The sequence below is a fragment of the Danio rerio genome, chromosome 22 (assembly GCF_052040795.2).
Source record: "Danio rerio strain M-AB ecotype USA chromosome 22, GRCz13ab, whole genome shotgun sequence".
NCBI lineage: Eukaryota > Metazoa > Chordata > Actinopteri > Cypriniformes > Danionidae > Danio > Danio rerio.
Window position 1 is genome coordinate 27944834 of NC_141042.1, and position 14612 is coordinate 27959445.

At 39.6% G+C, this 14612-nt stretch overlaps 1 protein-coding gene and 1 long non-coding RNA gene across 4 annotated transcripts in view; one reads left to right on the forward strand and one right to left on the reverse strand.

Annotated features, from left to right (window-relative positions):
• The window catches only part of crebbpa (CREB binding lysine acetyltransferase a), an 86981-nt gene that overhangs the window by 1496 nt on the left and 70873 nt on the right, over window positions 1–14612 (forward strand). The window lies entirely within an intron of this gene.
• Window positions 4644–14077, reverse strand: LOC147838538 (uncharacterized). The gene is made up of 3 exons (XR_015522145.1): window positions 13150–14077; window positions 10624–11630; window positions 4644–10502 (listed from the first exon to the last, which is right to left on the reverse strand). It is a non-coding gene; the product is annotated as an uncharacterized LOC147838538 (long non-coding RNA).

Genomic DNA, 14612 nt, shown 5'->3' on the forward strand with positions numbered 1-14612 from the left:
TCATAGATTGCCCGGAGAGGCACTTATGATCTTAAGATTTCTATAGTTGGTTACAATTTTGAAAAGTATTTATTTTTTTATCTATTAAAACCAAAAATCACTTAAAGCAGAGATTTGTGTGGGTTTTGTAGATAAAAAAAATGTATTGAATATAGAGGGTCTACCTCTTACTATTGATTGACATGATCAGCTGACTTAAAGAGGGGTAGTTCACCAAAGAGAAGTAGTTGTTAAAAAGGTGTTTTTTTTAGGCACGACATGTTAAAACATTAGTAATGTTATATGTTTTTGCTGGATTATGTGCTTATCTCAAATGTTTTGAAGTATGTTCACATCCAGAGAAATGAGCAGTTTTAACTAGTGACACAGACCATGTGTCGTCATAATGAATCATTCATCCTCGATTGCTGGTTTTATTTAATAGAAAATGTAGTGGCAAGTTTCTTTAAAGAGGCTCTCTCAGTGGAAAAGAAGACAGTCTTACCCAATGTGTAGTAAACAAAGAATTTGTCTTTTACCAGAGTTCAGATGCCACTTAAGTTCCTTTTTCCCAGATGTCAGTGGGGTTTCTCTCTGGGCCCGGTGGTCGGTCCCTCAACCCTCAACGCGTGGGGCAGGGCTGTGACACGAAGTCCCAGGATGATTAGTCACTGTCCACGGGTTTCGAAAAAGTTCCTCCAAGACATCCCACTATTCTGACACCAAATTGTAATGCCAATTTTCTTTAATGAGGCTCTTTCAGTGGTCAAGAAGATAAATTCTTACCCAGAGTGTCTTTTAAAGTTTTAGGGCCTACTCACACTATGCCATCCGTACCGTGCCCAGGCCCGTTTCCCGGATCGTTTGAGAAGTGTGAGTGCGCTGAATCGGGCTCAAGCACGGTTTACTTGGCCGGCCCGTGCCCGGTTGGAAGAGGTGTGCCTGAGCCCGGTTCACTTGGGCTTAGGTGCGGTACGGTTGTGTGTGAGTGCAAAACGCGCCAAAGCCCGAAAATGAAAGCGAGATGTGACTTTTAAGGCACTGTTTCATATGGATTTATTAATAATTCTTACTGTTCAGTGAACGCAAACTACCGTAGTTTATTAAAGACGCAAACCCCTCACTGCACGACAGCTGCGCGCCTTCAACAGACCTCCTCATTCCTGCAGCACGATAGCTTTATGATTGTTTATGAGCGCCAAAAGTGGCGGATCTGTTCGGCAAAATATCTGACTGCGTGTCCCGCATCCCTAAAGACTGTTTGGCGAAATATTTGACGGCATATCAAACGACTGAAACGATATAACTAGAGAAATCTCCACTGTGCTGCTGGGTGAGAGCGCTTCTCACTGAACAGCGCAGCAGCGATGACGTAAGCGTGCTGAAGCCCGTTTGTGGTGTGAGCGCGGGCCGGGGGAGACGGGAGGGGGGACAAGCTTGCTTTGGCCCGGTTCGAGGCAACTGTACCTAGTGTGAGTACTAGGGGTTTTACAATTTCGATTTTTAGTCAAAATCGATCGAAATTTATGCTCAATTTCGATTATCGAATCAAAAAATAGAATCTCAGTCACGCCCCCATGTCACATCAGCTTGGCTTGCCAAGCGGGAAAAAAACAGGCTTGTTTAAGTGCTTGTTAAACTGCAGAAGCAGGAGACCCATCGACAGAACTTAAACCCTCTCCTCTTTCAATGAAATCGTCGGTGTGTAAGCATTTTGGATTTCCAGTGAGTTATGTTGACAACGTTCGTGTTGTCGACAAAAAAAAAACACAGTTTTGCAAGCTCTGCTATGTACGCATTACGTACAGTTCGTCCGATAGACAACACCATCGCGATCCTCCGCCCGCCCCCGTTGCAATTCCGCTCGCAAAAAGTACACACTCAGGCCCTGTTTACACTGTCTTTGTTTTAAATGGCATTTTAGAACAACAACGATTTGACATCCACAGTGGCGTGTAGCATTTCTGAGCAGCCCTCCTTCCTCTCTACCTCTGAAAATGCACATCATGTGACCACATAGACACAGACGCACACAGCCATGCGCTCGAGACAGCAGGTCCAGGCAGTCAGAGGACTGATTCAATCTTTCACTCACTTGTACTTAGTCATTTTAGCGAACACCTCAAATACTGTTGGCTGGTTCCTGTTGGTTGTGCGTCTTTTTTACTAACGCCATTATAACGACACAGATCACTGCCTATTCACGAGTCCCGCAGAAAAAGTGATTGACAGGTGGTAATTATGTGTGTAACTTGCCTTTATTCATTTACTGTATGATTTGTTTATGGGTAAAACAAAGACCATCCAGGTCAGGTAGTTTAAACGGAAGGCTACAAATAATTTATTGGTCATTAATTAATTAATTAATTATTCATAATCGAAAATCGGATCGAATTGTGCCTTTTGAATCGAAAATGTAACCGAATCGAGGAATTAGGGGTTCGTGACACCCTTAGTGAGTACGGCCTTATTCTTTGTAAAAAAAAAAAAAAAAGGTCTCACTTTCTGCAGAAACTGTTGTTGATGTATGATCGTGAGACCTTCTTTGCAAAGAATAAAACTTTAAAAGACACTTTGGGCAAGAATTTGTCTTCTTGACCACTGAGAAAGCCTCCTTAAAGAAAATTTCCACTACAGAAACATGGACACTCCAAAGATGCTTCGGTTTTTTGTCTGTTAAAACAGACAGATATCGAGTGGAATAACTAAGCGTTGGACTGTGGCATAATAAAAGTTCCGCTGCTTTCATGCCGCATCACACTGGTTTCTCATCAACAATTGCTTCATTCATCAATTGCTGTCATTTTACTTTGGCGGCTTTACTCTGCTTCATGCTACCCTAATAATAAATTCTGAATATTTCAGCTCTTCCATGAACATTGTTTCTGCAGGAGTCAAGTAGAATGAAATGAAGACCAAAACTCCAACAGTATCATCAAACTACGCCTTTGTTTGTTGTCAATATTCGGGCTGCTCGATTATCGGAAAAATCATAATCACGATTATTTTGGTCAATTTTAATCACGAGTGTTCAAAACAATTATCAGTTGAAATCAAAATTATTCACCCTTCTGTGAATTTTTTTATACATAAATATTTCCCAAATTATGTTTAACAGAGGAAAATGTTTTTCCACCAGTCATAAGTTTTACACTGATGTATATGTTTAATTTTGAATTTAAAACAATTTAACAGTTACAAAACTATAATTAAGGAACTATTTCATTGATAACTGGAAAGGAATATTTGAACTGATCAGTTTACAATATACTGATGCCCTGTTTCTCTATTGTAGGTGCCAGTATGGTTAAAAACACTATAGTATTTACTGTAAATTACTTTAGTATATTTTCATGTGGGTGTCTGACGTCTCAAAAAAGATCTGGTTGCGGATATCGCAGCCTCTGTAACTTTTCACCTTACACTGTTTTGTTAACACTTATTATTAATTATTTAGGATTTGAGTTTTCTCATTCTGATTCCAGTGCCTAATTATTAACTTATAATAATAATAATTAGTGTGATTAAATTTGTTAATACTATAAATATATTAAATATTCATAAGATCAAAATATTGTGTTCTTTGGTAGAGTGTGTTTGCATTGTGATGCTATTGTATTGTCATTCTGGCATTATATATTGAGTAGCAAAAAATGGCCTTAACATGATAATAATATCATTTATCGCAATGTATATTGTGTTGCAATATATCGTACAACAAAAAATAGATATCACGACAGGCCTATCAGGTGTGAGTTTAGATCTGTGTATGTCATCAGCAGCTGGAAACTGTATTTGTAAACATTTGAGTCAAACTCTGTTGATGGATAAGTATTGTAAACAACTTCGATGAAAACCTTAGGAGGAACATTTTCGCATGTCGAGATATTCATAATATGTGTGTGTGCTGGCGCTCAGCGGCTGCTTTACGTGTACACGCGTCAGAGCTTGAAGGTAAACAAATAGCAGTTTATCATAAGCATTTTATTGATTTATTTATTTATTTTTTGACACAGTTGGCATTAAGAATGAACATAGAAATGTATCTGACTAACATCTAGCAGCTAAATGTGTCTGGAAAAATATTCAAAGGCTTTTATTTTCATAAACAGCGTGGATGTGAATGCATCTGAAGGCCTACTCACACTATGCTATTCGAACCGTGCCCGGACCCGTTTCCCGGATCGTTTGAGAAGTGTGAGTGCGCTGAATCGGGCTCAGGCACGATTGGAAGAGGTGTGCCTGAACGAGGTTCACTGGGGCTTTGGCGCGGTACGCTTGTAGTGTGAGTGCAAAACACGCCAAAGCCCTAAACTGAAAGCGAGGTGTGACTTAAGGGACTGTTTCATATGGAATTATTAGTCATTCTTGGTGCTCCAATAATTGTTGGAAACCATACAACACATTACCCTTAAAAAAATAAACTAGTGGTGCAGCCACAAAGTATCTAACAAGGCTCGAAATGAACCTTTTTACTTGGTAGCACTGGTGCTCCTAGCATAAAAAATGTAGACGCACAAGCCAAAATTTATTATCACCCACCAAAATTTATGAGCACCATTACTATAAGTTTCATATTAACAGATTTATTTCATTTGAAGTCAACACAAACAAAACAGCATGCGCTCCCTGACCCTGCATGCACTGCTTGATGTGAATGAGATGAGATGAGTTAACAGTAATTACTGTGACGTGTTCTCACAGGTGGTGTCTGATATTGCACAGTTGATATTGACATATAACCTATTATTTGCATACGTCTTCCTAACAGAAATAAGTCTTTATTATGAGCTGCAATATTAGTTTATTCTTAGTGGATGCAAGCCCTTTTGCAGTTGCACGACTGACAGCATCGTGAATATTAAACGACTGATTAATAGTCAGTGCTTAAAATTTGTGGCAAATTACCTGCAAAGTTCATCCTTCTGACTTTATGGTGAATGGCTTTAGTCATTTTCATAGTTGACCTTCTAAGACTGAAAGTCTTTTATCCACTCTTCACAAAATCTGTGTTACATTCATTCTCTTGTATTAGGACCTTTACGTTTTCTCGGCTGTAACTCCCAATAATCTGAAGGCATTGACTAAGGGATTGACAGCTGACATAACCTAATCCATTCATATTTAGTTCAAGAGCTGTGGGCCAATAAGAAGAGCTTGAAGACGGGGCAAGCATTACAGTCTTTTTACTATAGCAAGTTGGCATGAAAACTGTTTTAAACTTTTCCTGAGTGCTGCATTTAGCGTTTTTAGTTGCAAAGATGCATTCTGTGTGTTTGTCTTCTAAATACGCACATGCGTTGAACATTTTGCAGTGGAAACTGGTCACACGGCAACAATTTTCTGCATTTGGACAGATGCTTCCAAATATAGTTTGTTGTCGCATAGATAAAATTTCAGCTACAAAAACGGTTGCAATTTCGAGCCCTGCTCTTAGGCTACGTTCGCACTGCGAGGCTTAGTGCTCAAATCAGATTGTTTCTCAGATCTGATTTTTTTGCATGGCTGTTCACACTGCTCTTATAAATGTGGCCAATATCAGATTTGCAGTGTGAACAGATCCTGGTCCTAAACTGACCCGCAAGCGCTAAAGTGCATTACGGAGAGCACACAATGTCTAATTATCCACACATGTGTGTTCTGCATGAGTAAGCACATTGTCAGATTATGCTTATATGATTATTACCCTTTTCACTAACAATCGTGCTGTAATTCATGTACTGTAAATGATTGTTTTGCTACAACTTCTGTGTATTTCGGCATTTGAGACCTAAAATAAGTCTCCTGTGATAAAAAAAAAAAAACACTGATCGTTTGTGATTTATGACAAGCGCTGTGCGTGGCGTTCTGATCACCGGTGTAGTGAACTCATCTAGGGTTAATAAGCAGCCGCAGACTGAGCTGTGAAGGCGGAGTTGGTTTATTGGTCCGTTTTTTCGGAGTTATTTAATTTTACTTCATTATAAACAGCAGACACGTGCAGAAGGGCGTTTTGGGTGCTCGAGCACCTGCCCTTTTTTCTCTCTGAGAGAAAGTTATCTTCCTCCTTTGCACACAGATCCCCCATCCGCAACACCCACGACGCTTTTCGGCTTCGCGATCAACCCGTGCCTTAATCATTATCCAGATTAGTTAACAAGCACCAGTTATGCCTTTAAAATCTTTTTCAACATGAACAACCAACTTTCTGTGGTTCTGTAATCGCCCTGTGTGCCATTCTGCTGAGCTCCTGAGGGGTAGATGATGTTTGCAGCACAGAATGACGACGCATGTCGCTCAAAGATTGTGTAAAAGTCACAAGAAATCCAACATGACCGTTCACACTGTGGTCGCATTGCAAAATATCAGATCTGTGTCTGATTTAAGACCACATATGAAAGTGGCACAGATCTGACCAGAAAAGATCAGATCTCATGCGGTTTGGGCTGTTCATACTGTCATCACCTGTGTCACATGAGGGGGGAAAAAAAACAGATTCGGGCCACATTTGCCTGCAGTGTGAACGTAGCCTTAGATTCTCAAATCTAGCTTGGGTTTCTAGTTTTTTAATGACTTGATTAACATCATACTTCTCTTACGAACACAAACAGATTATAAATGTGGGTTTATATATCATAGGTTTATGAAGAACCCAAATGAAGCTACCAGTAGGCCTGGCCATTCGTCATTATTTTGTTTGCGTGGCATCGCGCCAACCGGGGCATACCAAACAAGGGCATAGAGGCGGAGCATGAACGGAGCTACAGACGCATGCTGGCATTTTGCTTAGACGGGCTTACCTATGGGAAAAATGCTTAATACTTCATTAACTGCGACTCGTTTGTGTTCTGACCTCATGTGCTTGGTTGTCCACTATATTTATATAGTGTTTAGTCTTTAAAAACACTGTTGTAATACATTGAGCCACTAAACATTGTTCTTATGACTTTTTTTCTACAGGAGGAAAATGATAATTACTTCCAAATACTTCAAACATAGTCTGTGTTAGTAAATGCAAAGTTATTTATGAAATTCAGGCATAACACTGTATGACACGCTTCAGAGGACTGTTCTAGAGCTTACAGCTAATCAGTCTGTCAGATTTTGGAGTGCATTACAGATCTAAAGAAAATGTTAAATGATCTTGAATAAAACAAATACATTTTTAGATATGGTGTAAGTATATAAATTCACTCACCTGGGAAATGGAGGCCACGTGAATGGTTTGTGAGCACAATTAAGTGCACACAGCATGCTATATCATCTGATAATTGTAAGAATTAATTCCAAAATGCAGCTGACTGTGTAAAGCTACAAAAAACAAAACAAAAATATGATGTATATGCCGAGTTCAGCAGCTAATCAGCCAGAATAAGCTGGCAAGTGAGACCTAGCTGTCACTCAAGTGGCCACGCTCTTAATTATGCAGACTTAATATAATCTAATATAAAGGAAATGGATGATTTATAAAAAAAATTCACCCCCTTACAGTTGTCATGAAGGGTAATATTAGCTATAATAACCAAAATAGTTCTTTGTACCAGGCTGTAAATCCCTTTTTTTCTGCCATAAAGTTGGCCAATTTAACAGTGGGGTCAATAGAAATTTGCTCCATATGGAGCCAGGACTAGCGGAATTTCAATGAATTGCGGTTTCAGTTACTTCTGTATTGGCTTCATGAGCGGGAGGTTGCTGCTTGGTTATAACGCTAGTCAGGCTAGTCCACTGCTTGGTTTGTTTTTTATTGTTATGTTGTATTAGTAACCTTTACTTTGAATAGCCAGTTTTTAGCATCTTCAGCTTCCAGTAATAACCACAAAAAGGGCTTTTGTTACGATCGCCGTGTGCATGCTAATGATTTGCTTCATGCATGCAATATCTAGCACTCAAATGTGTTAAAAAGCTGTCGGTTGGCACATACAGGTTGCATGTTCAGCATCTTCTACACAAGTCAGCATGTAATGTGTTTGATTAACAATGTCTACGGGCAGCCTGTGTATTTGTATACTCCTGGTTTAATAGGAGTGAAGTCTCGTTGCACCTGTAGAGACCTGTTTCTCTGGCTTCTGTTCTTAATGCTTGTTGGACCATCCTACTCATCAGCATCCATCTTGCCTGTGTGCGTTCAGTACTGTTAAATGATGTGTGATGATTTTGACTGATGAAGTGTGTAATTAAGTGTTTTTTCACCGTCAGGTTGAATGTTTTCAGTTATATTTGCACTTGAGAGGTGCTAATGCGCTGTGACTACACCTGTGATGATGGTTTTCACAGGAAAGTCTTTTTTTTCACACTCTTGAAGGCAAAGCAAACTAATGTCATTTTAATAAAAGGTAAATACCTTGTCTGCAAATGTTCTTTGTGGCTAGTCTGGGAACTTTAACCTTAATTTTGGGTCATGATTTTTGCTTTATTGTCTGAAAGTCGTTAATCTTTAGCTAGGCGCAGTTGTCGTTTTTGTCAAAGAGACTTTTAGCCAAACTAAATAATAAATCTCGAGGTAAAATGCATTCTGGAAGATCTCATAGTGTGGTTACTCTTTTTGCTTTTGTTGTTTGTAGGGATGTGCGATTTATTTAAGAAAAATTCTGTATGCAGTAGCATGTCCGAAATTCAGTACGATATTTTAGGAAATCTAATAACGGGAATATGTTTGTGTTATTTCAGGGAAAAGAAAGCACCACTACAACTTCCAAAAAGTTAACAACAATGATTTACTGTTGCATAAAACAAAGCAGACATTTTAGCAATATAAACAAACAAAAGTAAATCACCACCACTATGTTGCACTGTGGTTTTATCAACCTGTAGACATCAAGAACAATAAGGAAAATAAAAATATGTGAAATAGTGCATTCACAGTCCTGTTGCTTTTTTTTCATAGCTTCATTGATTGGTCAATTTTCAGCATCAACTTTTAAACAGAAATGTCCACTCTGTTGGACGAGGCAGTGGCGCAGTAGGTTATACTGTCGCCTCACAGCAAGAAGGTCACTGGTTCGCTGGTTCGAACCTCGGCTCAGTTGGCGTTTCTGTGTGGAGTTTGCATGTTCTCCCTGCCTTCACGTGGGTTTCCTCCGGGTGCTCCGGTTTCCCTCACAGTCCAAAGACATGCGGTACAGGTGAATTGGGTAGGCAAAATTGTCCGTAGTGTATGAGTGTGTGTGTGTGTGTGAATATGTGTGTGTGGATGTTTCCCAGAGATGGGTTGCAGCTGGAAGGGCATCCGCTGCGTAAAAACTTGCTGGATAAGTTGGCGGTTCATTACGCTGTGGCGACCCCGGATTAATAAAGGGACTAAGCTGACAAGAAAATGAATGAATGAATGTCCACTCTGATTTGTTTTACTTTTGCTTTGTGATAGCCTAATATGCTGAAAAATCTTTCAGAGGATGTTAGGGCTGAGTGGTGTATCGAGTTCTGGGGATATATTGATATGATTCCCCAACACAATGTAGGATTATCCAATATTGTTCATATTGACTTGGTTTGAGGCTACACGTGCGCATTTTGTGTGAAACAGACCACTCCAAGATAGAATGCGAGCTCCACTTGCACAAATGTGCGCAAATGAATGATGCACTCCATGAGTCATAAAAAAATTTGTTCAAAATAAATGAATCGTTCAAGAGCAACCCATCATTGACATGACATGAAGGAACATGCAGTGCCGGTGTTTTATCGAAATCTGATTTCCCAGACAAATCTGACTCCTTCTCCGGTGCACGCACGTCACAACGTGCCTTCAGCTGTCACAGCGGTTTATCAGAAACCATTTATCGGTCATTTCTTTTGCAATTGACAGCAAGAACGAACGTAGAAGCCTTGTCAAATTAATAAGCAGCACCTGAATATGTTCACAAGAATTAAAAACGCCAAATGAGAAGTGTTTATACCCCATTTCGAAAGTGAAATCACCTCCAGTCACTGATTACAAGTTCAGTATTTAATACACGACAGTCTCTTCTTTACATTTACGTTATTACACATTAAGGTTTGCGTTCTGCTCTGTTAAAATGACTGTGTAGGTTTAAATGCTTAACCAGCATTTCATCATAGTTCTCTGAAACAATTTCGTTACTTCACATATCTATAGTCTATTCTTTTTCATCTCCTTATTTAGCCTAATATTTAGAAAAATAGGTTTAGTCACAACAAAAGAAAAGGAAAAGTGTAGGATTTTTTACATCGAGTGAAAGACTTCTCTTTAAATATCTTCGATATGTGCACTGTTTAAAAATTGTGCACAATACATACATGTTAATGTGTAACTAAAAAAACATATACAGGTCATTTAATTGTTTTTTATAAATCACACAACTGTGGTATACAGGATTACTTTTAACAACACTAATTGTGACCTAAAATACTGTGCTTCATATTTGCATTCAGTGTGGTTATTTTCTATCCTACAATACTTTTTCTTGTGTCACTATTTTACTGTGTTTCTTTTTTGCTCTGACAATGTAGCTGTGTTTTCTATAGTTCTGTGTTTAGTGTTAAGCAGCAAAAAAAAAACCTGTACTGTATTTATCAAAGATTTTCTTTGCAAAGGGTACCAAAAGGCAGAGCAATGCTGAACGCTATGGATTTACAAAGTAGTGTCACTCGCGCATACACAAACAGAAGAAAGAAAACAAAGCAGCTGCCATTTTTAAACATTACATCTTAATACTACATACTTATACTATGAGCCATGGCTGACCTGAACCATGGCCTGACCTGAACGAGGCCGTCTAAAAAGGACGTCTAAAAATGCAAGAGGTTTTACTTTGTTCGGGAAGCTCATGATCGCTCATGTGCGCATCTGTATTTGAAATAACGAACTTCTTGGGCTGATGATGGTAGCATGCGCATGATCATTGAAGTGCTTCTGACATCCAATCCTTTCATAAACGGACAAACACTACAGTGAAGTGTGGAAAAACAAAGGAGCAAATCATTCTTTCTCTAACCTTAAACATGAACAAACTGTCATGCTTAATTATTATCATCGCCTTTTGGACTATTATGAACTTGGAATGCCGGAATTACTTTCTAAGAAGAGTTTACATGTGCTGGTAAAGATTAAAGGTACAGATGAGAGGTTTGCTCTCACTGTGGGCTATTTTCCATAATGTTTTTGAATCCAAATAAGGCCTAAATGTATGTTTCGTGTAGTTTTTCTGTAATTGGTAACATATCGGAGACTGTAAGGGGCTGTATGTGTTCATTTTATGTTGCATTTATTTATTTATTTTATATAGTCGCAGGCGTTACAGTAGGCTATTTCGCACTTTGATCTGCAGTTATAATTCAACCATGTTCTTAAAGGTTATTAAAGAACATTTATACACAAGTATTTATTTATATAAAGTAGAGCTGCACAATTAATCATTAAAAGATTGCGATCTCGATTCGACCCCCTAGACAATTTTAATCCAGCATTTCTACGATTCTGCCAATCATATTTTCAAGTTCAGGAGAGAAGAAAAGGCAGCTGCACGAGTCTTTTCATTGTTTCACACACGTTGCTCAGTGACATTGACACCTCCAAATGATGTTGAATGAGTCATATAATGTATTTATAAGGTATAATTCACCTAAAAATGTCATTTTTGTCTTCATATAATGAAATCACACGTGACTTGAGCTGCTGACCGTTATCACAGAGGGCGCGTGCGCGCGCTTTACTTAAAGAGCCCATATTATGGGTTTTTGAAAATTCCCCTCCATGTAGTGTGTAACACAGCTCTAAGTGAAGTAAAGTATCCAGCTAAGGCTTAAATCTGTAAGAATACAGTGTTTAAAACTGTTGATTCATCTATAAAAGAGTCGACTCATAGTGCTTCAAACGAGTCGCCTTGATACCGACTCATTAGGTGTTTCGCCATGACGTACGAACGAAACAAAGTTTTTCACGTGCACGCGCAAACCCGGGAGATTTCAAACCTGAGGCCCCGCCCTCTGACGCAGTAACCCAGACACACACACACACACACCCACAAACACACGCACACAAACATGCCGGTCGATTGAAGTCACATTGCAGATGGATATATTGAGTCTCTACCCAAAGATGAAACCTCAGCATTATAACCAAGCAGTTGGAAACTACTGGATACTTCTGGAAGCTACATGCTACAAAGAATACTTCATCTGCGTTTGTTAAAGGAAGGATCAGTAACTTACTGATGGACATCAGGATGGGTTTCTTCCATTTCTCAAGTGTAAGTACGTGCGGTTAAAGTTGTTGCCTCGTTGACTCTAGCTTGCAAATGTATTTAGTTGTGATTTGTTACTTGTAACCGAGTGTACTGTATCAGGTTAACTGGCTATATTCTCTTATCGCGTGCAAAGTCACGTTAAAAACGCGACGCGTGCTGCTTTGTTTATGGAGCTCCGTGGTAACGTTAGAGGTGTGCATACCCGCGGCTGTCCCCGCGCCAGATTTCTGCGGCGCGGGAATAAATTTCCGAATAAATCGCCGGAGCGGTCGGTAACGGGTTTGATTTGGGACGGGAGCGGGCTGCCTGAGAAAGAGAAAGATGTGTCCGCTTGGTGCTTGTGTGTTAGTGCGCACGCGCGCGTATGAGAGAGAGAGAGAGAGAGAGAGAGAGAGAGAGAGAGAGAGAGAGAGAGAGAGAGAGAGAGAGAGAGAGCGAGAGAGAGCGAGCGAGAGCGAGAGCTTTATGCTTGGTGCTGTGTGTGTGTTTATACAGATTTTCGGTTTTGTTCTCCCCCGCTCTTTAGCGGGATCGGGCGCGGCGGGCAGAATACGGGGCGGGTTCTAAGGCTAAAACCTGGCGGGTGCGGGCGGAAGCGGGAGCGTTCTCGTCTGGAGGTGTGTGTGTGTGTTTGTGTGTGTGTGGCAGCTAAAATCCACGCCTACACTATCGAGCGTGTATGAACTGTGATTACTTTTTAAATTGCTGATTAGCTATTGGCCATTTCACTCTCTGACTGAAGGCAGTCGACCAATCGCGACAGACTGTCATCGGTCCAATCAGCGCAGATTAGCTTCGCGCTAAGGAGGGGTTTGGGAACAAATGAATCACTGAACGATTCATACAGGAGTCGCTGGGATAATTAGGTAAAAATAAATGCAGATTATAAGACCATGAAAGTGTTTTTTGACCTTGCATGCATATTAGACTGTTGTTGCAGACCCTTACAACCAAGATATGACCCTATTTCATGTATAATATGGGCTCTTTAATGATGGACGCGTGCATGTCTACTTTAGTGAACAGAACTTGCATATGTTGCGAGTAACAGTTAATACAGTTGTAAATAATATTCAGTTTGTGGGACAGAGTGATCGTTTGGGAGCCGCGCGCGAAGTATAAACAAGCACTTAGCAGTCAAAATGAAACCAAAAGTGTGCACTTCAGATCTTTGAGATTTCCCAGAGTGAGAATGATGTCGACTGAAACTTTGTCGTACACCATGCCCACCAAAAGTGTACCCTTTAGACTGAGAACGCAAGCCCGATAAAGGTGACCTGTACCGACCCGAACCGTACTAAACTGTGCATACATGTGGTAGAATTTTTATCACAAGAACTTTAAAGATTTTTTAAAATGTGTATAGGAGTCATAAGACCAGAAATTTCTCTGTCACAGATAAAGATTATCTGTACAGGAGGATGTGTTTTTAAGCTATACAATGCAAAAATGCTATAAATCTTAGTAAAGTCACTATAGTCACGTTTTAAGACTATATGTCATGATCTCATGATTTTGAATCATTTACTCTAGATGTGGGCTTTTAAAATATTTTATTGATATCAAAATTAAATCAAATAGACTGAAATTAAGAAATGTATCATGATATACATTTTGGCCATATACTCTAGTCATGCTCTCAATACAGTCAGTGTAATGTAAATGTCAATGTAAAGCATATCTCGGGTCTCTGTGTTCGGTCTTATTTTCAAATAGCCTAATGCATCAGGGTCGGGTTCGTGCAGCAAATGTACTGGTCTTTTTGGGTTTGGGTCAGAATTTTTTGACTCTCCGAAATGACCTGTAAATTTGCTGCACGAACCGGGATATGTTAGGTTATTTGAAAATAAGAACGAACACCTGCAGACCTGAGATTTGCTTTAAATAACGGACCCAAAACCAACCCAAACCTGGCTGGAAGACATCAGTCTGACTGCACCCGATTGCCACTTACTGACATCGAACTTCTATTAACGAGTATCCTATTAAACTTTTTGTCTGTTTGGCTGTTGATTGCTGTAAGAAGCCTTCTCTGACTGTGGTGGAGCATATGTGCGCATGACATTGCCACTCTGTTACCTTACTTACAGATTCTATAGTCAAAAGAGCTTTATTTATTTATTCATTCATTTATTCATTCTTATTAGTCCCAAAATCAGATATAACGGATGATCATCCACATTACTGTTTACATTACCCTTATTTTATCAAGGCAATGGCTGTTAGTATTAAAATGTCCACTGTTGAGAATGAAACCGAGCTCTGCTTCTCGTGGTTTAGGTAGTCTAATACTCACGCTTGTGTTTTAGCCACTTTATTTCCTAAACACGTGCAAAGTGCCGCCGACTGATCACTGGTGGATGAGGAGTTCTCCGAGCCCGATTGACTTGCCTATTACACACAGACGTGATATATTACATAATATATTGGGTCCCGACCAGACACAAC